Source organism: Phalangium opilio, unplaced genomic scaffold (assembly GCF_054372755.1).
Source record: "Phalangium opilio isolate 3A_F unplaced genomic scaffold, DU_Popi_V2 ptg000483l_1, whole genome shotgun sequence".
Taxonomy (NCBI): domain Eukaryota; kingdom Metazoa; phylum Arthropoda; class Arachnida; order Opiliones; family Phalangiidae; genus Phalangium; species Phalangium opilio.
The window spans coordinates 270,821-297,720 of record NW_028324236.1 but is presented as its reverse complement, the minus strand read 5'-3'; the positions used below and the strand labels follow the sequence as shown (position 1 = coordinate 297,720).

The 26,900-nt window shown below is 42.7% G+C and overlaps 7 non-coding genes across 7 annotated transcripts; all 7 read right to left on the bottom strand.

Annotated features, from left to right (window-relative positions):
* Positions 1-24: 24 nt before the first annotated feature.
* On the bottom strand, positions 25-97 carry TRNAV-GAC (transfer RNA valine (anticodon GAC)). Its single transcript has one exon. It is a non-coding gene; the product is annotated as a tRNA-Val (tRNA).
* Positions 98-3,914: 3,817 nt separating this feature from the next.
* TRNAV-GAC (transfer RNA valine (anticodon GAC)) lies at positions 3,915-3,987 on the bottom strand. The gene has a single exon. It is a non-coding gene; the product is annotated as a tRNA-Val (tRNA).
* Positions 3,988-4,487: 500 nt separating this feature from the next.
* On the bottom strand, positions 4,488-4,560 carry TRNAI-AAU (transfer RNA isoleucine (anticodon AAU)). Its single transcript has one exon. It is a non-coding gene; the product is annotated as a tRNA-Ile (tRNA).
* Positions 4,561-7,705: 3,145 nt separating this feature from the next.
* TRNAV-UAC (transfer RNA valine (anticodon UAC)) lies at positions 7,706-7,778 on the bottom strand. The gene has a single exon. It is a non-coding gene; the product is annotated as a tRNA-Val (tRNA).
* An 890-nt stretch (positions 7,779-8,668) lies between these two features.
* TRNAV-UAC (transfer RNA valine (anticodon UAC)) lies at positions 8,669-8,741 on the bottom strand. The gene has a single exon. It is a non-coding gene; the product is annotated as a tRNA-Val (tRNA).
* Positions 8,742-11,139: 2,398 nt separating this feature from the next.
* TRNAV-UAC (transfer RNA valine (anticodon UAC)) lies at positions 11,140-11,212 on the bottom strand. The gene has a single exon. It is a non-coding gene; the product is annotated as a tRNA-Val (tRNA).
* Positions 11,213-21,122: 9,910 nt separating this feature from the next.
* TRNAV-UAC (transfer RNA valine (anticodon UAC)) lies at positions 21,123-21,195 on the bottom strand. The gene has a single exon. It is a non-coding gene; the product is annotated as a tRNA-Val (tRNA).
* Positions 21,196-26,900: the final 5,705 nt, after the last annotated feature.

The window sequence follows — 26,900 nt, the reverse complement described above, 5'->3', positions numbered from 1 at the left end:
TGCCCAATATCGACGGTTAAAACATGTATCTATCAGGGCTCGAACCTAGGACATCCCGCGCGTCAGGCGGACGTGATAACCACTACACCATAGATACGTAGTAATAGTGAGTTTTCCAAGAGATCTAGCTTATTTTTATGCCCAATCACGATGGTCAAAACATATATCTCCCACGGCTCGAACCTGGGACATTCCGCGTGTTAGGCGGACGTGATGACCACTACATCATAGATACCTGCAAGACCTAAGAAGTCCAACTTTTCAGCCTCACATTAATTTAATTTAAGAATTAAAAGCAGAGGTTATTAAAATTATTTTCGTTGTATCTACCAGGGCTCGAAACTGGGACCTTCACGTGTAAGGCGGACGTGATAACCACTACACCATAGATACGTAGCAATAGTGAGTTTTCCAAGAGATCTAGCTTATTTTTATGCCCAATCACGATGGTAAATACATGTATCTATCAGGGCACGAACCTAGGACATCCCGCGTGTTAGGCGGACGTGATAACCACTACGCCATAGATACGAAGTAATAGTGAGTTTTCCAAGAGATCTAGCTTATTCTAATGTCCAATCACGATGGTCAAAACATGCATCTATCAAGGCTCGAACCTGGGACATTCCGAGTGTTAGGCGGACGTGATAACCACTACACCATAGATACGAAGTAATAGTGAGTTTTCCAAGAGATGTAGCTTATTTTTATGCCCAATCACAATGGTCAAAGCATATATCTCCCACGGCTCGAACCTGGGACCTTCCGCATGTTAGGCGGACGTTATAACCACTACACCATAGATACGTAGCAACAGTGAGTTTTCCAAGAGATCTAGCTTATTTTTATGCCCAATCACGATGGTAAATATATGTATCTATCAGGGCACGAACCTAGGACATCCCGCGTGTTAGGTGGACGTGATAACCACTACACCATAGATACGTAGTAAAAGTGAGTTTTCCAAGAGATCTAGCTTATTTTTATGCCCAATCCCGACGGTTAAAACATGGCTCTATCAGGGCTCGAACCTGGGACCTTCTACACTCTAGATACGTGCACGGCCAAAGAAGTCCAACTTTTCAGCCCCACATTCATTTAATTTAAGAATTACAAGTTGGGAAAACCAAAATATTACCTCTCCGAGTCAAGAGGAGGCCTACTTACAAACTTATTTACCCAGATATGGAAATGTTTCCTTTTTTAAGAACAAATACTGAAGTTCATTTTATGAAATATTAAAGAGGTATACAAAGCATAGCGAATGTACTGTAAATCAGACGACATTTTACATCCAATAAGGATATACTTGTACACATTAAAATCATCCGATGGGGGAAAAACGGGAAATAAAGAGATAAAACTTTGGAGGGATATTACTTTTACGTGTTTGTAGAGGCCCAAATTTTCTACTCCTCAACTGTATACCCTCTATGTTCAAAACCAGATTCACAACAGGGTTGCAGTTTAAACATGACACATCTAACAGCGCTGAGCTCTGCTGAACGCGGCCTAGATTTTCACCATGATGCTCTATTCAATTATAAAATCTAAGCCTGATTATTTAAAAGTGTATTTAACTTTCGGCTCACTCTGAACCGTTAATGTCTCTGCATTACAGAAACGAAAACCAAACCCAAGCGTTTACTTTTTGGTTCACTAGGCCTATTGACAAATAAAAGTTTATTAGGCCGACATAGTAGCGTTCTTCTCGTTATCAATAACGAAAGGATTATGCTATAAACAGATGTAATATAGCTTAAGTAATATATAAACATCCATTTCAAATAATAATATAAAAAAATATTCTTGGGATATCAAAATGAAACAGAGGATTAAAGCTACAAAAGTACTAAATGCATCGTAATTACGAAAAAGATTTCCACATATTCACTTTATATTATGGAAAAAGTGAATATTAACACATCAAAACAAAGCGAACTGTTAAAGCGGCGCACTAGTGTGACAACGGACAGACACACAAAGACAAAAAAATAGACTGCTTTTTAACTTTTCCGTATTAATTTTGAATTGAGAAACAAGATTATCTTAAATATTAAAATAAATATAATTAATATTTAGTATTTTCTTCGTTAGTTGTTCGCCTTATTGAGCGTTACATCGTTTTAAAAAAGAATACTTAAACAACCTTGAGAGACTTGACTATTATTGACGTTTGAAATGAAGCATCCTCCTGTTGCTTCGCCTTGCTCAAATAGGTAGTATATAAAGGATTCGAATAGCAGCTGTAGACAAGAACATCGCAATTGCGTGAACCTTGGAGGAAGACCCCTCCATTGGAAGGCTAGACGTTTCTCGTAACCCTAGCCGATCGCCGCGTATGTCTTAACCTTAAGGATGATGATGGAGTAGAAGCCAGGTGTACAGACTGGTGTCCATGTGGGATGGACAAAAACAAAGACCAGAAGATGGTGGTGTTAGAAGCCAGGTGTACAGACTGGTGTCCATGTAGGATGGACAAAAACAAAGACCAGAAGGTGGTGGTGTTAGAAGCCAGGTGTACAGACTGGTGTCCATGTGGAATGGACAAAGAATAGAAGATGGTGGTGTTTAGAAGCCAGTAAGTACAGACTGGTGTCCATGTGGAATGGGCGAAAGACTAGAAGATGGTGGTGTATAGAAGTCAGTAAGTTCAGACTGGTGTCCATGTGGGGTGGACAAATGAACAGAGTTGTTAGACAGGCAATGGAGTAATAGCCTGTAAGTGGAATACAATTTCCGGGACTGTAAATGCGGTCTGGAAATTGAATACACGTTTGCTCTGATTTGGAAACTGCGAACGCGGTCACGTGGGTGTAACAACGGACAGACAGACACACAGACAGACAGACACACAGACAGACACACAGACACGTCGAAATTAGAACCTCTCCGTGACATACGTCACTCGGAGAGGTAAAAAGCAGTGGTTATTAAAATTAATTCCGTTGTACCTACCAGGGCAAGAACCTGGGACCTTTCGCGTGTAACGCGACGTGATAACCACTACACCATAGCTACGTAGTAATACAGAGTTTTCCAAGAGATATAGCTTATTTTTATGCCCAATCACGATGGTAAAAACGTGTACCTATCAGGGCTCGAACCTAGGACATCCCGCGTGTAAGGCGCACGTGATAACCACTACACCATAGATACGTAGTAAAAGTGAGTTTTCCAAGAGATCTAGCTTATTCTAATGTCCAATCACGATGGTCAAAACATATATCTCCCACGGCTCGAACCTGGGACCTTCCGCGTGTTAGGCGGACGTGATAACCACTACACCATAGATACGTAGCAAAAGTGAGTTTTCCAAGAGATCTAGCTTATTTTTATGCCCAATCACGATGGTCAAAACATTTATCTCCCACGGCTCGAACCTGGGACCTTCCGCGTGTTAGGCGGACGTGATAACCACTACACCATAGATACGTAGCAAATGTGAGTTTTCCAAGAGATCTAGCTTATTTTTATGCCCAATATCGACGGTTAAAAGATGTCTCTATCAGGGCTCGAACCTGGGACATTCCGCGTGTTAGGCGGACGTGATAGCCACTACGCCATAGATACGTAGTAATAGTGAGTTTTCCAAGAGATCTAGCTTATTTTTATGCCCAATAACGATGGTCAAAACATTTATCTCCCACGGCTCGAACCTGGGGCCTTCCGCGTGTTAGCCGGACGTGATAACCACTACACCATAGATACGTAGCAAAAGTGAGTTTTCCAAGAGATCTAGCTTATTTTTATGCCCAATCACGATGGTAAATATATGTATCTATCAGGGGACGAACCTAGGACATCCCGCGTATTAAACGGACGTTATAACCACTACACCATAGATACGTAGTAGTTGTGAGTTTTCCAGGACATCTAGCTTGTTTTTATGCCCAATCACGATGGAAAAAACATGTATCTATCAGGGCTCGAACCTAGGACATCCCGCGCGTCAGGCGGACGTGATAACCACTACACCATAGATACGTAGTAATAGTGAGTTTTCCAAGAGATCTAGCTTATTTTTATGCCCAATCACGATGGTAAAAGTATGTATCTATCAGGGCACGAACCTAGGACATCCCGCGTGTTAGGCGAACGTGATGACCACTACATCATAGATACCTGCAAGACCAAAGAAGTCCAACTTTTCAGCCCCACATTCATTTAATTTAAGAATTAAAAGCAGTGGTTATTAAAATTAATTCCGTTGTACCTACCAGAGCACGAACCTGGGACCTTTCGCGTGTAACGCGGACGTGATAACCACTACACCATAGATACGTAGTAATAGCGAGTTTTCCAGGAGATCTAGCTTATTCTAATGTCCAATCACGATGGTCAAAGCATATATCTCCCACGGCTCGAACCTGGGACCTTCCGCGTGTAAGGCGGACGTTATAACCACTACACCATAGATACGTTGCAATAGTGAGTTTTCCAAGAGATGTAGCTTATTTTTATGCCCATTCACGATGGTAAATATATGTATCTATCAGGGCTTGAACCTACGACATCCCGCGTATTAGGCGGACGTGATAACCACTACGCCATAGATACGAAGTAATAGTGAGTTTTCGAAAAGATCTAGCTTATTCTAATGTCCAATCACGATGGTCAAAGCATATATCTCCCACGGCACGAACCTGCGACCTTCCGCGTGTTAGGCGGACGTTATAACCAGTACACCATAGATACGTAGCAACAGTGAGTTTTCCAAGAGATCTAGCTTATTTTTATGCCCAATCACGATGGTAAATATATGTATCTATCAGGGCACGAACCTAGGACATCCCGCGTGTTAGGCGGACGTGATAACCACTACGCCATAGATACGAAGTAATAGTGAGTTTTCCAAGAGATCTAGCTTATTCTAATGTCCAATCACGATGGTCAAAGCATATATCTCCCACGGCTCGAACCTGGGACCTTCCGCGTGTTAGGCGAACGTTATTACCACTACACCATAGATACGTAGCAACAGTGAGTTTTCCAAGAGATCTAGCTTATTTTTATGCCCAATCACCATGGTAAATATATGTATCTATCAGGGCTTGAACCTACGACATCCCGCGTGTTAGGCGGACGTGATAACCACTACGCCATAGATACGAAGTAATAGTGAGTTTTCGAAAAGATCTAGCTTATTCTAATGTCCAATCACGATGGTCAAAGCATATATCTCCCACGGCTCGAACCTGCGACCTTCCGCGTGTTAGGCGGACGTGATAACCACTACGCCATAGATACGTAGTAATAGTGAGTTTTCCAAGAGATCTAGCTTATTTTTATGCCCAATCACGATGGTAAAAGTATGTATCTATCAGGGCACGAACCTAGGACATCCCGCGTGTTAGGCGCACGTGATAACCACTACACCATAGATACGTAGTAAAAGTGAGTTTTCCAAGAGATCTAGCTTATTCTAATGTCCAATCACGATGGTCAAAACATATATCTCCCACGGCTCGAACCTGGGACCTTCCGCGTGTTAGGCGGACGTGATAACCACTACACCATAGATACGTAGCAAAAGTGAGTTTTCCAAGAGATCTAGCTTATTTTTATGCCCAATATCGACGGTTAAAAGATGTCTCTATCAGGGCTCGAACCTGGGACATTCCGCGTGTTAGGCGGACGTGATAGCCACTACGCCATAGATACGTAGTAATAGTGAGTTTTCCAAGAGATCTAGCTTATTTTTATGCCCAATCACGATGGTAAAAGTATGTATCTATCAGGGCACGAACCTAGGACATCCCGCGTGTTAGGCGAACGTGATGACCACTACATCATAGATACCTGCAAGACCAAAGAAGTCCAACTTTTCAGCCCCACATTCATTTAATTTAAGAATTAAAAGCAGTGGTTATTAAAATTAATTCCGTTGTACCTACCAGAGCACGAACCTGGGACCTTTCGCGTGTAACGCGGACGTGATAACCACTACACCATAGATACGTAGTAATAGCGAGTTTTCCAGGAGATCTAGCTTATTCTAATGTCCAATCACGATGGTCAAAGCATATATCTCCCACGGCTCGAACCTGGGACCTTCCGCGTGTAAGGCGGACGTTATAACCACTACACCATAGATACGTTGCAATAGTGAGTTTTCCAAGAGATGTAGCTTATTTTTATGCCCATTCACGATGGTAAATATATGTATCTATCAGGGCTTGAACCTACGACATCCCGCGTGTTAGGCGGACGTGATAACCACTACGCCATAGATACGAAGTAATAGTGAGTTTTCGAAAAGATCTAGCTTATTCTAATGTCCAATCACGATGGTCAAAGCATATATCTCCCACGGCACGAACCTGCGACCTTCCGCGTGTTAGGCGGACGTTATAACCACTACACCATAGATACGTAGCAACAGTGAGTTTTCCAAGAGATCTAGCTTAATTTTATGCCCAATCACGATGGTAAATATATGTATCTATCAGGGCACGAACCTAGGACATCCCGCGTGTTAGGCGGACGTGATAACCACTACGCCATTGATACGTAGTAATAGTGAGTTTTCCAAGAGATCTAGCTTATTTTTATGCCCAATATCGACGGTTAAAAGATGTCTCTATCAGGGCTCGAACCTGGGACATTCCGCGTGTTAGGCGGACGTGATAGCCACTACGCCATAGATACGTAGTAATAGTGAGTTTTCCAAGAGATCTAGCTTATTTTTATGCCCAATCACGATGGTAAAAGTATGTATCTATCAGGGCACGAACCTAGGACATCCCGCGTGTTAGGCGAACGTGATGACCACTACATCATAGACACCTGCAAGACCAAAGAAGTCCAACTTTTCAGCCTCACATTAATTTAATTTAAGAATTAAAAGCAGAGGTTATTAAAATTATTTTCGTTGTATCTACCAGGGCTCGAAACTGGGACCTTCACGTGTAAGGCGGACGTGATAACCACTACACCATAGATACGTAGCAATAGTGAGTTTTCCAAGAGATCTAGCTTATTTTTATGCCCAATAACGATGGTAAATATATGTATCTATCAGGGCACGAACCTAGGACATCCCGCGTGTTAGGCGGACGTGATAACCACTACGCCATACATACGAAGTAATAGTGAGTTTTCCAAGAGATCTAGCTTATTCTAATGTCCAATCACGATGGTCAAAGCATATATCTACCACGGCTCGAACCTGGGACCTTCCGCGTGTTAGGCGGACGTGATAACCACTACACCATAGATACGTAGTAATAGTGAGTTTTCCAAGAGATCTAGCTTATTTTTATGCCCAATCACGATGGTAAATATATGTATCTATCAGGGCACGAACCTAGGACATACCGCGTGTTAGGCGGACGTGATAACCACTACGCCATAGATACGAAGTAATAGTGAGTTTTCCAAGAGGTCTAGCTTATTCTAATGTCCAATCACGATGGTCAAAGCATATATCTCCCACGGCTCGAACCTGGGACCTTCCGCGTGTTATGCGGACGTGATAACCACTACACCATAGATACGTAGCAAAAGTGAGTTTTCCAAGAGATCTAGCTTATTTTTATGCCCAATATCGACGGTTAAAACATGTCTCTATCAGGGCTCGAACCTGGGACATTCCGCGTGTTAGGCGGACGTGATAACCACTACACCATAGATACATCCAAAGACATTCTGTCTAGCTTTATATTATACCCATGTGAATTAAAACTATGATAAAACTTTCACCTGTATCTACCAGGTCTCGAACCTGGTACCTTCTGCGTGTAAAGCAGACGTGATAACCACTACACCATAGATACGTAGTAATAGTGAGTTTTCCAGGAGATCTAGCTTATTTTTATGCCCAATCCCGACGGTTAAAACATGGCTCTATCAGGGCTCGAACCTGGGACCTTCTACACCCTAGATACGTGCACGGCCAAAGAAGTCCAACTTTTCAGCCCCACATTCATTTAATTTAAGAATTAAAAGCAGTGGTTATTAAAATTAATTCCGTTGTACCTACCACGGTACGAACCTGGGACCTTTCGCGTGTAACGCGGACGTGATAACCACTACACCATTGATACGTAGTAAAAGTGAGTTTTCCAAGAGATCTAGCTTATTCTAATGTCCAATCACGATGGTCAAAGCATATATCTCCCACGGCTCGAACCTGGGACCTTCCGCGTGTTAGGCGGACGTGATAACCACTACACCATAGATACGTAGTAATAGTGAGTTTTCCAAGAGATCTAGCTTATTTTTATGCCCAATCACGATGGTAAATATATGTATCTATCAGGGCAAGAACCTAGGACATACCGCGTGTTAGGCGGACGTGATAACCACTACGCCATAGATACGAAGTAATAGTGAGTTTTCCAAGAGGTCTAGCTTATTCTAATGTCCAATCACGATGGTCAAAGCATATATCTCCCACGGCTCGAACCTGGGACCTTCCGCGTGTTATGCGGACGTGATAACCACTACACCATAGATACGTAGCAAAAGTGAGTTTTCCAAGAGATCTAGCTTATTTTTATGCCCAATATCGACGGTTAAAACATGTCTCTATCAGGGCTCGAACCTGGGACATTCCGCGTGTTAGGCGGACGTGATAACCACTACAACATAGATACATCCAAAGATATTCTGTCTAGCTTTATATTATACCCATGTGAATTAAAACTATGATAAAACTTTCACCTGTATCTACCAGGTCTCGAACCTGGTACCTTCTGCGTGTAAAGCAGACGTGATAACCACTACACCATAGATACGTAGTAATAGTGAGTTTTCCAGGAGATCTAGCTTATTTTTATGCCCAATCCCGACGGTTAAAACATGGCTCTATCAGGGCTCGAACCTGGGACCTTCTACACCCTAGATACGTGCACGGCCAAAGAAGTCCAACTTTTCAGCCCCACATTCATTTAATTTAAGAATTAAAAGCAGTGGTTATTAAAATTAATTCCGTTGTACCTACCACGGTACGAACCTGGGACCTTTCGCGTGTAACGCGGACGTAATAACCACTACACCATAGATACGTAGTAAAAGTGAGTTTTCCAAGAGATCTAGCTTATTTTTATGCCCAATCCCGACGGTTAAAACATGGCTCTATCAGGGCTCGAACCTGGGACCTTCTACACCCTAGATACGTGCACGGCCAAAGAAGTCCAACTTTTCAGCCCCACATTCATTTAATTTAAGAATTAAAAGCAGTGGTTATTAAAATTAATTCCGTTGAACCTACCACGGGACGAACCTGGGACCTTTCGCGTGTAACGCGGACGTGATAACCACTACACCATAGCTACGTAGTAATACAGAGTTTTCCAAGAGATATAGCTTATTTTTATGCCCAATCACGATGGTAAAAACGTGTATCTATCAGGGCTCGAACCTAGAACATCCCGCGTGTAAGGCGCACGTGATAACCACTACACCATAGATACGTAGTAAAAGTGAGTTTTCCAAGAGATCTAGCTTATTCTAATGTCCAATCACGATGGTCGAAACATATATTTCCCACGGCTCGAACCTGGGACCTTCCGCGTGTTAGGCGGACGTGATAACCACTACACCATAGATACGCAGCAAAAGTTAGTTTTCCAAGAGATCTAGCTTATTTTTATGCCCAATATCGACGGTTAAAACATGTCTCTATCAGGGCTCGAACCTGGGACATTCCGCGTGTTAGGCGGACGTGATAACCACTACGCCATAGATACGTAGTAATAGTGAGTTTTCCAAGAGATCTAGCTTATTTTTATGCCCAATCACGATGGTAAAAGTATGTATCTATCAGGGCACGAACCTAGGACATCCCGCGTGTTAGGCGGACGTGTAACCACTACGCCATAGATACGAAGCAATAGTGAGTTTTCCAAGAGATCTAGCCTATTCTAATGTCCAATCACGATTGTCAAAGCATATATCTCCCACGGCTCGAACCTGGGACCCTCCGCGTATTAGGCGGACGTTATAACCACTACACCATAGATACGTAGCAAAAGCGAGTTTTCCAAGAGATCTAGCTTATTTTTATGCCCAATATCGACGGTTAAAACATGTCTCTATCAGGGCTCGAACGTGGGACCTTCTGCGCGTTTGGCGGACTTGATAACCACTACACCCTAGATACATCCAAAGATATTCTGTCTAGCTTTATATTATACCCATGTGAATTAAAACTATGATAAAACTTTCACCTGTATCTACCAGGTCACGAACCTGGAACCTTCTGCGTGTAAAGCAGACGTGATAACCACTACACCATAGATACGTAGTAAAAGTGGGTTTTCCAAGAGAGCTAGCTTATTTTTATGCCCAATCCCGACGGTTAAAACATGGCTCTACCAGGGCTCGAACCTGGGACCTTCTACACCCTAGATACGTGCACGGCCAAAGAAGTCCAACTTTTCAGCCCCACATTCATTTAATTTAAGAATTAAAAGCAGTGGTTATTAAAATTAATTCCGTTGTACCTACCAGGGCACGAACCTGGGACCTTTCGCGTGTAACGCGGACGTGATAACCACTACACCATAGCTACGTAGTAATACAGAGTTTTCCAAGAGATATAGCTTATTTTTGTGCCCAATCACGATGGTAAAAACGTGTATCTATCAGGGCTCGAACCTAGAACATCCCGCATGTAAGGCGCACGTGATAACCACTACACCATAGATACGTAGTAAAAGTGAGTTTTCCAAGAGATCTAGCTTATTCTAATGTCCAATCACAATGGTAAATATATGTATCTATCAGGGCACGAACCTAGGACATCCCGCGTTTTAGGCGGACGTGATAACCACTACGCCATAGATACGAAGTAATAATGAGTTTTCCAAGAGATCTAGCTTATTCTAATGTCCAATCACGACGGTCAAAGCATATATCTCCCACGGCTCGAACCTGGGACCTTCCGCGTGTTAGGCGGACGTGATAACCACTACACCACAGATACGTAGCAAAAGTGAGTTTTCCAAGAGATCTAGCTTATTTTTATGACCAATATCGACGGTTAAAACATGTCTCTATCAGGGCTCGAACCTGGGACATTCCGCGTGTTAGGCGGACGTGATAACCACTACACCATAGATACATCCAAAGATATTCTGTCTAGCTTTATATTATACCCATGTGAATTAAAACTATGATAAAACTTTCACCTGTATCTACCAGGTCTCGAACCTGGAACCTTCTGCGTGTAAAGCAGACGTGATAACCACTACACCATAGATACGTAGTAATAGTGAGTTTTCCAGGAGATCTAGCTTATTTTTATGCCCAATCCCGACGGTTAAAACATGGCTCTATCAGGGCTCGAACCTGGGACCTTCTACACCCTAGATACGTGCACGGCCAAAGAAGTCCAACTTTTCAGCCCCACATTCATTTAATTTAAGAATTAAAAGCAGTGGTTATTAAAATTAATTCCGTTGTACCTACCACGGTACGAACCTGGGACCGTTCGCGTGTAACGCGGACGTGATAACCACTACACCATAGATACGTAGTAAAAGTGAGTTTTCCAAGAGAACTAGCTTATTTTTATGCCCAATCCCGACGGTTAAAACATGGCTCTATCAGGGCTCGAACCTGGGACCTTCTACACCCTAGATACGTGCACGGCCAAAGAAGTCCAACTTTTCAGCCCCACATTCATTTAATTTAAGAAATAAAAGCAGTGGTTATTAAAATTAATTCCGTTGTACCTACCAGGGCACGAACCTGGGACCTTTCGCGTGTAACGCGGACGTGATAACCACTACACCATAGCTACGTAGTAATACAGAGTTTTCCAAGAGATATAGCTTATTTTAATGCCCAATCACGATGGTTAAAACGTGTATCTATCAGGGCTCGAACCTAGAACATCCCGCGTGTAAGGCGCACGTGATAACCACTACACCATAGATACGTAGTAAAAGTGAGTTTTCCAAGAGATCTAGCTTATTTTTATGCCCAATCACGATGGTAAATATATGTATCTATCAGGGCACGAACCTAGGACATCCCGCGTGTTAGGCGGACGTGATAACCACTACACCATAGATACTTAGTAAAAGTGAGTTTTCCAAGAGATCTAGCTTATTTTTATGCCCAATCCCGACGGTTAAAACATGGCTCTATCAGGGCTCGAACCTGGGACCTTCTAAACGCTAGATACGTGCACGGCCAAAGAAGTCCAACTTTTCAGCCCCACATTCATTTAATTTAAGAATTAAAAGCAGTGGTTATTAAAATTAATTCCGTTGTACCTACCAGAGCACGAACCTGGGACCTATCGCGTGTAACGCGGACGTGATAACCACTACACCATAGATACGTAGTAATAGTGAGTTTTCCAGGAGATCTAGCTTATTCTAATGTCCAATCACGATGGTCAAAGCATATATCTCCCACGGCTCGAACCTGCGACCTTCCGCGTGTTAGGCGAACGTGATAACCACTACGCCATAGATACGTAGTAATAGTGAGTTTTCCAAGAGATCTAGCTTATTTTTATGCCCAATCACGATGGAAAAAGTATGTATCTATCAGGGCACGAACCTAGGACATCCCGCGTGTTAGGCGCACGTGATAACCACTACACCATAGATACGTAGTAAAAGTGAGTTTTCCAAGAGATATAGCTTATTCTAATGTCCAATCACGATGGTCAAAACATATATCTCCCACGGCTCGAACCTGGGACCTTCCGCGTGTTAGGCGGACGTGATAACCACTACACCATAGATACGTAGCAAAAGTGAGTTTTCCAAGAGATCTAGCTTATTTTTATGCCCAATATCGACGGTTAAAAGATGTCTCTATCAGGGCTCGAACCTGGGACATTCCGCGTGTTAGGCGGACGTGATAGCCACTACGCCATAGATACGTAGTAATAGTGAGTTTTCCAAGAGATCTAGCTTATTTTTATGCCCAATCACGATGGTAAAAGTATGTATCTATCAGGGCACGAACCTAGGACATCCCGCGTGTTAGGCGAACGTGATGACCACTACATCATAGATACCTGCAAGACCAAAGAAGTCCAACTTTTCAGCCCCACATTCATTTAATTTAAGAATTAAAAGCAGTGGTTATTAAAATTAATTCCGTTGTACCTACCAGAGCACGAACCTGGGACCTTTCGCGTGTAACGCGGACGTGATAACCACTACACCATAGATACGTAGTAATAGTGAGTTTTCCAGGAGATCTAGCTTATTCTAATGTCCAATCACGATGGTCAAAGCATATATCTCCCACGGCTCGAACCTGGGACCTTCCGCGTGTAAGGCGGACGTTATAACCACTACACCATAGATACGTTGCAATAGTGAGTTTTCCAAGAGATCTAGCTTATTTTTATGCCCATTCACGATGGTAAATATATGTATCTATCAGGGCTTGAACCTACGACATCCCGCGTGTTAGGCAGACGTGATAACCACTACGCCATAGATACGAAGTAATAGTGAGTTTTCGAAAAGATCTAGCTTATTCTAATGTCCAATCACGATGGTCAAAGCATATATCTCCCACGGCCCGAACCTGCGACCTTCCGCGTGTTAGGCGGACGTTATAACCACTACACCAAAGATACGTAGCAACAGTGAGTTTTCCAAGAGATCTAGCTTAATTTTATGCCCAATCACGATGGTAAATATATGTATCTATCAGGGCACGAACCTAGGACATCCCGCGTGTTAGGCGGACGTGATAACCACTACGCCATAGATACGTAGTAATAGTGAGTTTTCCAAGAGATCTAGCTTATTTTTATGCCCAATCACGATGGTAAAAGTATGTATCTATCAGGGCACGAACCTAGGACATCCCGCGTGTTAGGCGCACGTGATAACCACTACACCATAGATACGTAGTAAAAGTGAGTTTTCCAAGAGATCTAGCTTATTCTAATGTCCAATCACGATGGTCAAAACATATATCTCCCACGGCTCGAACCTGGGACCTTCCGCGTGTTAGGCGGACGTGATAACCACTACACCATAGATACGTAGCAAAAGTGAGTTTTCCAAGAGATCTAGCTTATTTTTATGCCCAATATCGACGGTTAAAAGATGTCTCTATCAGGGCCCGAACCTGGGACATTCCGCGTGTTAGGCGGACGTGATAGCCACTACGCCATAGATACGTAGTAATAGTGAGTTTTCCAAGAGATCTAGCTTATTTTTATGCCCAATCACGATGGTAAAAGTATGTATCTATCAGGGCACGAACCTCGGACATCCCGCGTGTTAGGCGAACGTGATGACCACTACATCATAGATACCTGCAAGACCAAAGAAGTCCAACTTTTCAGCCTCACATTAATTTAATTTAAGAATTAAAAGCAGAGGTTATTAAAATTATTTTCGTTGTATCTACCAGGGCTCGAAACTGGGACCTTCACGTGTAAGGCGGACGTGATAACCACTACACCATAGATACGTAGCAATAGTGAGTTTTCCAAGAGATCTAGCTTATTTTTATGCCCAATCACGATGGTAAATATATGTATCTATCAGGGCACGAACCTAGGACATCCCGCGTGTTAGACGGACGTGATAACCACTACGCCATAGATACGAAGTAATAGTGAGTTTTCCAAGAGATCTAGCTTATTCTAATGTCCAATCACGATGGTCAAAGCATATATCTCCCACGGCTCGAACCTGGGACCTTCCGCGTGTTAGGCGGACGTGATAACCACTACACCATAGATACGTAGCAAAAGTGAGTTTTCCAAGAGATCTAGCTTATTTTTATGCCCAATATCGACGGTTAAAACATGTCTCTATCAGGGCTCGAACCTGGGACATTCCGCGTGTTAGGCGGACGTGATAACCACTACGCCATAGATACGTAGTAATAGTGAGTTTTCCAAGAGATCTAGCTTATTTTTATGCCCAATCACGATGGTAAAAGTATGTATCTATCAGGGCACGAACCTAGGACATCCCGCGCGTTAGGCGGACGTGTAACCACTACGCCATAGATACGAAGCAATAGTGAGTTTTCCAAGAGATCTAGCCTATTCTAATGTCCAATCACGATTGTCAAAGCATATATCTCCCACGGCTCGAACCTGGGACCCTCCGCGTATTAGGCGGACGTTATAACCACTACACCATAGATACGTAGCAAAAGCGAGTTTTCCAAGAGATCTAGCTTATTTTTATGCCCAATATCGACGGTTAAAACATGTCTCTATCAGGGCTCGAACGTGGGACCTTCTGCGCGTTTGGCGGACTTGATAACCACTACACCCTAGATACATCCAAAGATATTCTGTCTAGCTTTATATTATACCCATGTGAATTAAAACTATGATAAAACTTTCACCTGTATCTACCAGGTCACGAACCTGGAACCTTCTGCGTGTAAAGCAGACGTGATAACCACTACACCATAGATACGTAGTAAAAGTGGGTTTTCCAAGAGAGCTAGCTTATTTTTATGGCCAATCCCGACGGTTAAAACATGGCTCTACTAGGGCTCGAACCTGGGACCTTCTACACCCTAGATACGTGCACGGCCAAAGAAGTCCAACTTTTCAGCCCCACATTCATTTAATTTAAGAATTAAAAGCAGTGGTTATTAAAATTAATTCCGTTGTACCTACCAGGGCACGAACCTGGGACCTTTCGCGTGTAACGCGGACGTGATAATCACTACACCATAGCTACGTAGTAATACAGAGTTTTCCAAGAGATATAGCTTATTTTTGTGCCCAATCACGATGGTAAAAACGTGTATCTATCAGCGCTCGAACCTAGAACATCCCGCGTGTAATGCGCACGTGATAACCACTACACCATAGATACGTAGTAAAAGTGAGTTTTCCAAGAGATCTAGCTTATTCTAATGTCCAATCACGATGGTCAAAATATATATCTCCCACGGCTCGAGCCTGGGACCTTCCGCGTGTTACGCGGACGTGATAACCACTACACCATAGATACGTAGTAATAGTGAGTTTTCCAAGAGATCTAGCTTATTTTTATGCCCAATCACGATGGTAAATATATGTATCTATCAGGGCACGAACCTAGGACATCCCGCGTTTTAGGCGGACGTGATAACCACTACGCCATAGATACGAAGTAATAATGAGTTTTCCAAGAGATCTAGCTTATTCTAATGTCCAATCACGACGGTCAAAGCATATATCTCCCACGGCTCGAACCTGGGACCTTCCGCGTGTTAGGCGGACGTGATAACCACTACACCATAGATACGTAGCAAAAGTGAGTTTTCCAAGAGAACTAGCTTATTTTTATGCCCAATCCCGACGGTTAAAACATGGCTCTATCAGGGCTCGAACCTGGGACCTTCTACACCCTAGATACGTGCACGGCCAAAGAAGTCCAACTTTTCAGCCCCACATTCATTTAATTTAAGAAATAAAAGCAGTGGTTATTAAAATTAATTCCGTTGTACCTACCAGGGCACGAACCTGGGACCTTTCGCGTGTAACGCGGACGTGATAACCACTACACCATAGCTACGTAGTAATACAGAGTTTTCCAAGAGATATAGCTTATTTTAATGCCCAATCACGATGGTTAAAACGTGTATCTATCAGGGCTCGAACCTAGAACATCCCGCGTGTAAGGCGCACGTGATAACCACTACACCATAGATACGTAGTAAAAGTGAGTTTTCCAAGAGATCTAGCTTATTTTTATGCCCAATCACGATGGTAAATATATGTATCTATCAGGGCACGAACCTAGGACATCCCGCGTGTTAGGCGGACGTGATAACCACTACACCATAGATACTTAGTAAAAGTGAGTTTTCCAAGAGATCTAGCTTATTTTTATGCCCAATCCCGACGGTTAAAACATGGCTCTATCAGGGCTCGAACCTGGGACCTTCTAAACGCTAGATACGTGCACGGCCAAAGAAGTCCAACTTTTCAGCCCCACATTCATTTAATTTAAGAATTAAAAGCAGTGGTTATTAAAATTAATTCCGTTGTACCTACCAGAGCACGAACCTGGGACCTATCGCGTGTAACGCGGACGTGATAACCACTACACCATAGATACGTAGTAATAGTGAGTTTTCCAGGAGATCTAGCTTATTCTAATGTCCAATCACGATGGTCAAAGCATATATCTCCCACGGCTCGAACCTGCGACCTTCCGCGTGTTAGGCGAACGTGATAACCACTACGCCATAGATACGTAGTAATAGTGAGTTTTCCAAGAGATCTAGCTTATTTTTATGCCCAATCACGATGGAAAAAGTATGTATCTATCAGGGCACGAACCTAGGACATCCCGCGTGTTAGGCGCACGTGATAACCACTACACCATAGATACGTAGTAAAAGTGAGTTTTCCAAGAGATATAGCTTATTCTAATGTCCAATCACGATGGTCAAAACATATATCTCCCACGGCTCGAACCTGGGACCTTCCGCGTGTTAGGCGGACGTGATAACCACTACACCATAGATACGTAGCAAAAGTGAGTTTTCCAAGAGATCTAGCTTATTTTTATGCCCAATATCGACGGTTAAAAGATGTCTCTATCAGGGCTCGAACCTGGGACATTCCGCGTGTTAGGCGGACGTGATAGCCACTACGCCATAGATACGTAGTAATAGTGAGTTTTCCAAGAGATCTAGCTTATTTTTATGCCCAATCACGATGGTAAAAGTATGTATCTATCAGGGCACGAACCTAGGACATCCCGCGTGTTAGGCGAACGTGATGACCACTACATCATAGATACCTGCAAGACCAAAGAAGTCCAACTTTTCAGCCCCACATTCATTTAATTTAAGAATTAAAAGCAGTGGTTATTAAAATTAATTCCGTTGTACCTACCAGAGCACGAACCTGGGACCTTTCGCGTGTAACGCGGACGTGATAACCACTACACCATAGATACGTAGTAATAGTGAGTTTTCCAGGAGATCTAGCTTATTCTAATGTCCAATCACGATGGTCAAAGCATATATCTCCCACGGCTCGAACCTGGGACCTTCCGCGTGTAAGGCGGACGTTATAACCACTACACCATAGATACGTTGCAATAGTGAGTTTTCCAAGAGATCTAGCTTATTTTTATGCCCATTCACGATGGTAAATATATGTATCTATCAGGGCTTGAACCTACGACATCCCGCGTGTTAGGCAGACGTGATAACCACTACGCCATAGATACGAAGTAATAGTGAGTTTTCGAAAAGATCTAGCTTATTCTAATGTCCAATCACGATGGTCAAAGCATATATCTCCCACGGCCCGAACCTGCGACCTTCCGCGTGTTAGGCGGACGTTATAACCACTACACCAAAGATACGTAGCAACAGTGAGTTTTCCAAGAGATCTAGCTTAATTTTATGCCCAATCACGATGGTAAATATATGTATCTATCAGGGCACGAACCTAGGACATCCCGCGTGTTAGGCGGACGTGATAACCACTACGCCATAGATACGTAGTAATAGTGAGTTTTCCAAGAGATCTAGCTTATTTTTATGCCCAATCACGATGGTAAAAGTATGTATCTATCAGGGCACGAACCTAGGACATCCCGCGTGTTAGGCGCACGTGATAACCACTACACCATAGATACGTAGTAAAAGTGAGTTTTCCAAGAGATCTAGCTTATTCTAATGTCCAATCACGATGGTCAAAACATATATCTCCCACGGCTCGAACCTGGGACCTTCCGCGTGTTAGGCGGACGTGATAACCACTACACCATAGATACGTAGCAAAAGTGAGTTTTCCAAGAGATCTAGCTTATTTTTATGCCCAATATCGACGGTTAAAAGATGTCTCTATCAGGGCCCGAACCTGGGACATTCCGCGTGTTAGGCGGACGTGATAGCCACTACGCCATAGATACGTAGTAATAGTGAGTTTTCCAAGAGATCTAGCTTATTTTTATGCCCAATCACGATGGTAAAAGTATGTATCTATCAGGGCACGAACCTCGGACATCCCGCGTGTTAGGCGAACGTGATGACCACTACATCATAGATACCTGCAAGACCAAAGAAGTCCAACTTTTCAGCCTCACATTAATTTAATTTAAGAATTAAAAGCAGAGGTTATTAAAATTATTTTCGTTGTATCTACCAGGGCTCGAAACTGGGACCTTCACGTGTAAGGCGGACGTGATAACCACTACACCATAGATACGTAGCAATAGTGAGTTTTCCAAGAGATCTAGCTTATTTTTATGCCCAATCACGATGGTAAATATATGTATCTATCAGGGCACGAACCTAGGACATCCCGCGTGTTAGACGGACGTGATAACCACTACGCCATAGATACGAAGTAATAGTGAGTTTTCCAAGAGATCTAGCTTATTCTAATGTCCAATCACGATGGTCAAAGCATATATCTCCCACGGCTCGAACCTGGGACCTTCCGCGTGTTAGGCGGACGTGATAACCACTACACCATAGATACGTAGCAAAAGTGAGTTTTCCAAGAGATCTAGCTTATTTTTATGCCCAATATCGACGGTTAAAACATGTCTCTATCAGGGCTCGAACCTGGGACATTCCGCGTGTTAGGCGGACGTGATAACCACTACGCCATAGATACGTAGTAATAGTGAGTTTTCCAAGAGATCTAGCTTATTTTTATGCCCAATCACGATGGTAAAAGTATGTATCTATCAGGGCACGAACCTAGGACATCCCGCGCGTTAGGCGGACGTGTAACCACTACGCCATAGATACGAAGCAATAGTGAGTTTTCCAAGAGATCTAGCCTATTCTAATGTCCAATCACGATTGTCAAAGCATATATCTCCCACGGCTCGAACCTGGGACCCTCCGCGTATTAGGCGGACGTTATAACCACTACACCATAGATACGTAGCAAAAGCGAGTTTTCCAAGAGATCTAGCTTATTTTTATGCCCAATATCGACGGTTAAAACATGTCTCTATCAGGGCTCGAACGTGGGACCTTCTGCGCGTTTGGCGGACTTGATAACCACTACACCCTAGATACATCCAAAGATATTCTGTCTAGCTTTATATTATACCCATGTGAATTAAAACTATGATAAAACTTTCACCTGTATCTACCAGGTCACGAACCTGGAACCTTCTGCGTGTAAAGCAGACGTGATAACCACTACACCATAGATACGTAGTAAAAGTGGGTTTTCCAAGAGAGCTAGCTTATTTTTATGGCCAATCCCGACGGTTAAAACATGGCTCTACTAGGGCTCGAACCTGGGACCTTCTACACCCTAGATACGTGCACGGCCAAAGAAGTCCAACTTTTCAGCCCCACATTCATTTAATTTAAGAATTAAAAGCAGTGGTTATTAAAATTAATTCCGTTGTACCTACCAGGGCACGAACCTGGGACCTTTCGCGTGTAACGCGGACGTGATAATCACTACACCATAGCTACGTAGTAATACAGAGTTTTCCAAGAGATATAGCTTATTTTTGTGCCCAATCACGATGGTAAAAACGTGTATCTATCAGCGCTCGAACCTAGAACATCCCGCGTGTAATGCGCACGTGATAACCACTACACCATAGATACGTAGTAAAAGTGAGTTTTCCAAGAGATCTAGCTTATTCTAATGTCCAATCACGATGGTCAAAATATATATCTCCCACGGCTCGAGCCTGGGACCTTCCGCGTGTTACGCGGACGTGATAACCACTACACCATAGATACGTAGTAATAGTGAGTTTTCCAAGAGATCTAGCTTATTTTTATGCCCAATCACGATGGTAAATATATGTATCTATCAGGGCACGAACCTAGGACATCCCGCGTTTTAGGCGGACGTGATAACCACTACGCCATAGATACGAAGTAATAATGAGTTTTCCAAGAGATCTAGCTTATTCTAATGTCCAATCACGACGGTCAAAGCATATATCTCCCACGGCTCGAACCTGGGACCTTCCGCGTGTTAGGCGGACGTGATAACCACTACACCATAGATACGTAGCAAAAGTGAGTTTTCCAAGAGATCTAGCTTATTTTTATGACCAATATCGACGGTTAAAACATGTCTCTATCAGGGCTCGAACCTGGGACATTCCGCGTGTTAGGCGGACGTGATAACCACTACACCATAGATACATCCAAAGATATTCTGTCTAGCTTTATATTATACCCATGTGAATTAAAACTATGATAAAACTTTCACCTGTATCTACCAGGTCTCGAACCTGGAACCTTCTGCGTGTAAAGCAGACGTGATAACCACTACACCATAGATACGTAGTAATAGTGAGTTTTCCAGGAGATCTAGCTTATTTTTATGCCCAATCCCGACGGTTAAAACATGGCTCTATCAGGGCTCGAACCTGGGACCTTCTACACCCTAGATACGTGCACGGCCAAAGAAGTCCAACTTTTCAGCCCCACATTCATTTAATTTAAGAATTAAAAGCAGTGGTTATTAAAATTAATTCCGTTGTACCTACCACGGTACGAATCTGGGACCTTTCGCGTGTAACGCGGACGTGATAACCACTAAACCATAGATACGTAGTAAAAGTGACTTTTCCAAGAGATCTAGCTTATTTTTATGCCCAATCCCGACGGTTAAAACATGGCTCTATCAGGGCTCGAACCTGGGACCTTCTACACCCTAGATACGTGCACGGCCAAAGAAGTCCAACTTTTCAGCCCCACATTCATTTAATTTAAGAAATAAAAGCAGTGGTTATTAAAATTAATTCCGTTGTACCTACCAGGGCACGAACCTGGGACCTTTCGCGTGTAACGCGGACGTGATAACCACTACACCATAGCTACGTAGTAATACAGAGTTTTCCAAGAGATATAGCTTATTTTAATGCCCAATCACGATGGTAAAAACGTGTATCTATCAGGGCTCGAACCTAGAACATCCCGCGTGTAAGGCGCACGTGATAACCACTACACCATAGATACGTAGTAAAAGTGAGTTTTCCAAGAGATCTAGCTTATTTTTATGCCCAATCACGATGGTAAATATATGTATCTATCAGGGCACGAACCTAGGACATCCCGCGTGTTAGGCGGACGTGATAACCACTACACCATAGATACTTAGTAAAAGTGAGTTTTCCAAGAGATCTAGCTTATTTTTATGCCCAATCCCGACGGTTAAAACATGGCTCTATCAGGGCTCGAACCTGGGACCTTCTACACGCTAGATACGTGCACGGCCAAAGAAGTCCAACTTTTCAGCCCCACATTCATTTAATTTAAGAATTAAAAGCAGTGGTTATTAAAATTAATTCCGTTGTACCTACCAGAGCACGAACCTGGGACCTTTCGCGTGTAACGCGGACGTGATAACCACTACACCATAGATACGTAGTAATAGTGAGTTTTCCAGGAGATCTAGCTTATTCTAATGTCCAATCACGATGGTCAAAGCATATATCTCCCACGGCTCGAACCTGGGACCTTCCGCGTGTAAGGCGGACGTTATAACCACTACACCATAGATACGTTGCAATAGTGAGTTTTCCAAGAGATCTAGCTTATTTTTATGCCCATTCACGATGGTAAATATATGTATCTATCAGGGCTTGAACCTACGACATCCCGCGTGTTAGGCGGACGTGATAACCACTACGCCATAGATACGAAGTAATAGTGAGTTTTCGAAAAGATCTAGCTTATTCTAATGTCCAATCACGATGGTCAAAGCATATATCTCCCACGGCTCGAACCTGCGACCTTCCGCGTGTTAGGCGGACGTTATAACCACTACACCATAGATACGTAGCAACAGTGAGTTTTCCAAGAGATCTAGCTTAATTCTATGCCCAATCACGATGGTAAATATATGTATCTATCAGGGCACGAACCTAGGACATCCCGCGTGTTAGGCGGACGTGATAACCACTACGCCATAGATACGTAGTATTAGTGAGTTTTCCAAGAGATCTAGCTTATTTTTATGCCCAATCACGATGGAAAAAGTATGTATCTATCAGGGCACGAACCTAGGACATCCCGCGTGTTAGGCGCACGTGATAACCACTACACCATAGATACGTAGTAAAAGTCAGTTTTCCAAGAGATATAGCTTATTCTAATGTCCAATCACGATGGTCAAAACATATATCTCCCACGGCTCGAACCTGGGACCTTCCGCGTGTAAGGCGGACGTGATAACCACTACACCATAGATACGTAGCAAAAGCGAGTTTTTCAAGAGATCTAGCTTATTTTTATGCCCAATATCGACGGTTAAAAGATGTCTCTATCACGGCTCGAACCTGGGACATTCCGCGTGTTAGGCGGACGTGATAGCCACTACGCCATAGATACGTAGTAATAGTGAGTTTTCCAAGAGATCTAGCTTATTTTTATGCCCAATCACGATGGTAAAAGTATGTATCTATCAGGGCACGAACCTAGGACATCCCGCGTGTTAGGCGAACGTGATGACCACTACATCATAGATACCTGCAAGACCAAAGAAGTCCAACTTTTCAGCCCCACATTCATTTAATTTAAGAATTAAAAGCAGTGGTTATTAAAATTAATTCCGTTGTACCTACCAGAGCACGAACCTGGGACCTTTCGCGTGTAACGCGGACGTGATAACCACTACACCATAGATACGTAGTAATAGTGAGTTTTCCAGGAGATCTAGCTTATTCTAATGTCCAATCACGATGGTCAAAGCATATATCTCCCACGGCTCGAACCTGGGACCTTCCGCGTGTAAGGCGGACGTTATAACCACTACACCATAGATACGTTGCAATAGTGAGTTTTCCAAGAGATCTAGCTTATTTTTATGCCCATTCACGATGGTAAATATATGTATCTATCAGGGCTTGAACCTACGACATCCCGCGTGTTAGGCGGACGTGATAACCACTACGCCATAGATACGAAGTAATAGTGAGTTTTCGAAAAGATCTAGCTTATTCTAATGTCCAATCACGATGGTCAAAGCATATATCTCCCACGGCTCGAACCTGCGACCTTCCGCGTGTTAGGCGGACGTGATAACCACTACACCATAGATACGTAGCAAAAGTGAGTTTTCCAAGAGATCTAGCTTATTTTTATGCCCAATATCGACGGTTAAAACATGTCTCTATCAGGGCTCGAACCTGGGACATTCCGCGTGTTAGGCGGACGTGATAACCACTACACCATAGATACATCCAAAGATATTCTGTCTAGCTTTATATTATACCCATGTGAATTAAAACTATGATAAAACTTTCACCTGTATCTACCAGGTCTCGAACCTGGAACCTTCTGCGTGTAAACAGACGTGATAACCACTACACCATAGATACGTAGTAATAGTGAGTTTTCCAGGAGATCTAGCTTATTTTTATGCCCAATCCCGACGGTTAAAACATGGCTCTATCAGGGCTCGAACCTGGGACCTTCTACACCCTAGATACGTGCACGGCCAAAGAAGTCCAACTTTTCAGCCCCACATTCATTTAATTTAAGAATTACAAGTTGGGAAAACCAAAATATTACCTCTCCGAGTCAAGACGACTACTTACAAACTTATTTACCCAGATATGGAAATGTTTCTTAAGTTAAAATCTATGAAATATTAAAGCAGTATACAAAGCACAGCAAATATACTGTAAATCAGACGACATTTTACATCCAATAATGATATACTTGTACACATTAAAATCATCCGATGGGGGAAAAACGGGAAATGAAGAGATAAAACTTTGGAGGGATATTACCTTTACGTGTTTGTAAAGGCCCAATTTTCTACTCCTCAACTGTATGCCCTCTATGTTCAAAGCCATATTCACAACAGGGTTGCATTGTAAACACTATCCTTTCGTTTCATCTCAACGATTTTCGTAGTTTGTCAACATGACTGTTAACGTTACATAACACCAAAGCTTATTTGTGGCTACACACACTGAAAGTAAATGCGTACCATAAAAAGCATGAAAACACGAAGCTATTATCCGATTACGATCAGACCTTTCACTGGTCTGGGCTGCGTTCAGCAGAGCTCACCAAAAAAGACAGCGGATTTTGGAAATGTTTACCGGTGAGGTCTGTCGTCATAGCTTTTCTCAGGTCATCGGCGTTTTATAAATGACGCTAGCGCAATAAAGCGTGCAAGGTACCAAGGCTTAACAAAAATTGTATGATAACATATTTATAGAGATAGATAACAACTTTTATAATTAAAATTAGAAACTAACATATCTTTTAAAATTCTCGCGTGATCAACTGGTTTCACGCCAATTAAATAGCTATAGTCCCAAAGTGCTATTTGTATTAATTCCTCCATGGTTTTTTCGCCAAGCTGAGAACTATGCGTTTTACGTCACGTTATCCAAAGAGCCGACTATTTTCTTTGAAGACCGCGCTAGCTCAGCGCTTAGCACCGTGACGTCAAAATTCAAAAACAAAATCCCGTTATGTAAGACACTGCTAATAGCGCTGGGCTCTGCTGAACGCGGCCCAGATTTCCACCATGATTTTATAATCTAAGCTTAATTATTTAAAAGTGTATTTAACTTTCGGCTCACTCTGAACCGTTAATGTCTCTGCTTTACAGAAACGAAAACCAAACCCAAGCGTTTACTATTTGGTTCACTAGGCCTATTGACAAATAAAATTTCATTTGACCAACATAGTAGCGTTGTGCTTGTATTCACTTTAGAAAGGATTATGCTATAAACACATGTAGTATAGCTTAAGTATTATATAAACATTCATTTTAGATAATAATATTAAAAAAAATCTTTGGAATATCAAAATGAAATAGAGCTTTAAAGCTACAAAAGTACTAAATACATCATAATTACGAAAAATATTTCCACATATTCAATTTATATTAAGGATAAAGGGAATATTATGGTTCTGTAGGATTCATTTACACATCAAAACAAAACGAACTTCTAGCGCAGCGCACTACTGTAACAACGGACGGACACACACAGACAAAAACATAGACTGCTTTTTAACTCTTTCCGTATTAATTTTGAATTGAGAAACAAGATTATCTTAAATATTAAAATAAATATAATTAATATTTAATATTTTCTTCGTTAGTTATTCGCCTTATTGAACGTTACATCGTTTTAAAAAAGAACAATTAAACATTCTTGAGAGACTTGACTAATATTGGCGTTTGAAATGAAGCATACGCCGGTTGCTTCGCCTTAATCAAATAGGTAGTATATAAGGGTGTCGAACTACAGTTAAAAGCAAGAACAACCGCAATTGCGAAAACCTATCGTGGACAACCCACCCTAGGGAGGCTAGACGTTTCTCGTAACCCTAGCTGATCGCCGCGAATGTCTTAAACCCAACGATGACGATGGAGTAGAAGCCAGGTGTGCAGACTGGTGTCCATGTGTGATGGACAAAAACAAAGACCAGAAGATGGTGGTGTAGAAGCCAGGTGTGCAGACTGGTGTCCATGTGGGATGGACAAAAACAAAGACCAGAAGATGGTGGTGTAGAAGCCAGGTGTGCAGACTGGTGTCCATGTGGGATGGACAATGACCTGAAGGTGGTGGTGTTAGAAGCCAGTAAGTACAGACTGGTGTCCATGTGGGATGGACAAAAACAAAGACCAGAAGATGGTGGTGGTTAGAAGCCAGTATGTACTGACTGGTGTCCATGTGGGATGGACGAAGGCCTTAAGATGGTGGTGATTAGAAGCCAGTAAGTATAGACTGGTGTCCGTGTGGGATGGACAAAGACCAGAAGATGGTGGTGTGAGAACTCAAGTAGAGTAGCCATTTCCGTGACTGTGAAAGCAGTTCGGAAATGGCGAACACGTTTGCTCCGATTTGGAAACTGCGAACGCGGTCACGTGGGTGTAACAACAGACACACACACAGACACACAGACAGACACACAGACAGACACACAGACACACACGATCGTTACAGAACCTCTCCGTGACATACGTCACTCGGAGAGGTAAAAAGCAGTGGTTATTAAAATTAATTCCGTTGTAC